Consider the following 2,818-nt stretch of genomic DNA (forward strand, 5'->3'; position numbering starts at 1 on the left):
AGTTGGCCTATCCGGCCACATGTCACTGTCCCCCGGCCAGACTTGGCGGCAAGTCCCGGGGAGGAACAAGCCCATGGAAGTAGGAGCTCCGACTTCCAAAGTGATGACGTCAGCGGGAGCAGCCGCTCGGCCGTATCCGGCGGCATGTCACTGTTCCCCGGCCAGACTTGGCGGCAAGTCCCGGGGACGAACAAGCCCATGGAAGTAGGGGCTCAGCGGGAGCAGCCAGTTGGCCTATCCGGCCACATGTCACTGTCCCCCGGCCAGACTTGGCGGCAAGTCCCGGGGAGGAACAAGCCCATGGAAGTAGGAGCTCCGACTTCCAAAGTGATGACGTCAGCGGGAGCAGCCGCTCGGCCGTATCCGGCGGCATGTCACTGTTCCCCGGCCAGACTTGGCGGCAAGTCCCGGGGACGAACAAGCCCATGGAAGTAGGGGCTCAGCGGGAGCAGCCAGTTGGCCTATCCGGCCACATGTCACTGTCCCCCGGCCAGACTTGGCGGCAAGTCCCGGGGAGGAACAAGCCCATGGAAGTAGGAGCTCCTACTTCCAAAGCGATGACGTCAGCGGGAGCAGCCGCTCGGCCGTATCCGGCGGCATGTCACTGTTCCCCGGCCAGACTTGGCGGCAAGTCCCGGGGGACGAACAAGCCCATGGAAGTAGGGGCTCAGCGGGAGCAGCCAGTTGGCCTATCCGGCCACATGTCACTGTCCCCCGGCCAGACTTGGCGGCAAGTCCCGGGGAGGAACAAGCCCATGGAAGTAGGAGCTCCTACTTCCAAAGCGATGACGTCAGCGAGAGAAGCCGCTCGGCCGTATCCGGCGGCATGTCACTGTTCCCCGGCCAGACTTGGCGGCAAGTCCCGGGGGACGAACAAGCCCATGGAAGTAGGGGCTCAGCGGGAGCAGCCAGTTGGCCTATCCGGCCACATGTCACTGTCCCCCGGCCAGACTTGGCGGCAAGTCCCGGGGAGGAACAAGCCCATGGAAGTAGGAGCTCCTACTTCCAAAGCGATGACGTCAGCGGGAGAAGCCGCTCGGCCTATCCGGCCACATGTCACTGTCCCCCGGCCACACTTGGCTATAGGTCCCGGGGAGGAATAATGCCCATGGAAGTAGGAGCTCCTACTTCCAAAGGGGCAAGTCAGCGGGAGCAGCCACTTGGCCTACCCGGCCAAGTTTCACTGTTCCCCGGCCACACTTGGCTGTAGGTCCCGGAGAGGAATAATGCCCATGGAAGTAAGAGCTCCTACCTCCAAAGGGGCAAGTCAGCGGGAGAAGCCACTTGGCCTATCCGGCCACATGTCACTGTCCCCCGGCCAAGCTTGGCTGTAGGTCCCGGGGAGGAATAATGCCCATGGAAGTAGGAGCTCCTACTTCCAAAGGGGCAAGTCAGCGGAAGAAGCCACTAGTTCTATCCGGCCAAGAGTCACTGTTCCCCGGCCTTACTTGGCAGTAGGTCCCGGGGAGGAATAATGCCCATGGAAGTAGGAGCTCCTACTTCCAAAGGGGCAAGTCAGCGGGAGAAGCCACTTGGCCTATCCGGCCAAGAGTCACTGTTCCCCGGCCACTCTTGGCAGTAAGTCCCGGGGAGGAATAATGCCCATGGAAGTAGGAGCTCCTACTTCCAAAGGGGCAAGTCAGCGGGAGAAGCCACTAGTTCTATCCGGCCAAGAGTCACTGTTCCCCGGCTACACTTGGCAGTAGGTCCTGGGGAGGAATAATGCCCATGGAAGTAGGAGCTACTACCTCCAAAGGGTGAAGACACTTGGCTCTACCCGAGAGGTATACTGCCCATGGGAGTAAGAGCTCCTACTTCCAAAGGGGCAAGTCAGCGGGAGAAGCCACTTGGCCTACCCGGCCAAGAGTCACTGTTCCCCGGCCACACTTGGCAGTAGGTCCCGGGGAGGAATAATGCCCATGGAAGTAGGAGCTCCTACTTCCAAAGGGGCAAGTCAGCGGGAGAAGCCACTTGGCCTATCCGGCCACATGTCACTGTCCCCCGGCCAAGCTTGGCTGTAGGTCCCGGGGAGGAATAATGCCCATGGAAGTAGGAGCTCCTACTTCCAAAGGGGCAAGTCAGCGGAAGAAGCCACTAGTTCTATCCGGCCAAGAGTCACTGTTCCCCGGCCTTACTTGGCAGTAGGTCCCGGGGAGGAATAATGCCCATGGAAGTAGGAGCTCCTACTTCCAAAGGGGCAAGTCAGCGGGAGAAGCCACTTGGCCTATCCGGCCAAGAGTCACTGTTCCCCGGCCACTCTTGGCAGTAGGTCCCGGGGAGGAATAATGCCCATGGAAGTAGGAGCTCCTACTTCCAAAGGGGCAAGTCAGCGGGAGAAGCCACTAGTTCTATCCGGCCAAGAGTCACTGTTCCCCGGCTACACTTGGCAGTAGGTCCCGGGGAGGAATAATGCCCATGGAAGTAGGAGCTACTACCTAAAAAGGGTGAAGACACTTGGCTCTAAGTCCCCGAGAGGTATACTGCCCATGGGAGTAAGAGCTCCTACTTCCAAAGGGGCAAGTCAGCGGGAGAAGCCACTTGGCCTACCCGGCCAAGAGTCACTGTTCCCCGGCCACACTTGGCAGTAGGTCCCGGGGAGGAATAATGCCCATGGAAGTAGGAGCTCCTACTTCCAAAGGGGCAAGTCAGCGGGAGAAGCCACTTGGCCTACCCGGCCAAGAGTCACTGTTCCCCGTCCACACTTGGCAGTAGGTCCCGGGGAGGAATAATGCCCATGGAAGTAGGAGCTCCTACTTCCAAAGGGGCAAGTCAGCGGGAGAAGCCACTTGGCCTATCCGGCCACATGTCACTGTCCCCC

This window comes from Engystomops pustulosus, chromosome 8, assembly GCF_040894005.1.
Source record: "Engystomops pustulosus chromosome 8, aEngPut4.maternal, whole genome shotgun sequence".
NCBI classification, from domain to species: domain Eukaryota; kingdom Metazoa; phylum Chordata; class Amphibia; order Anura; family Leptodactylidae; genus Engystomops; species Engystomops pustulosus.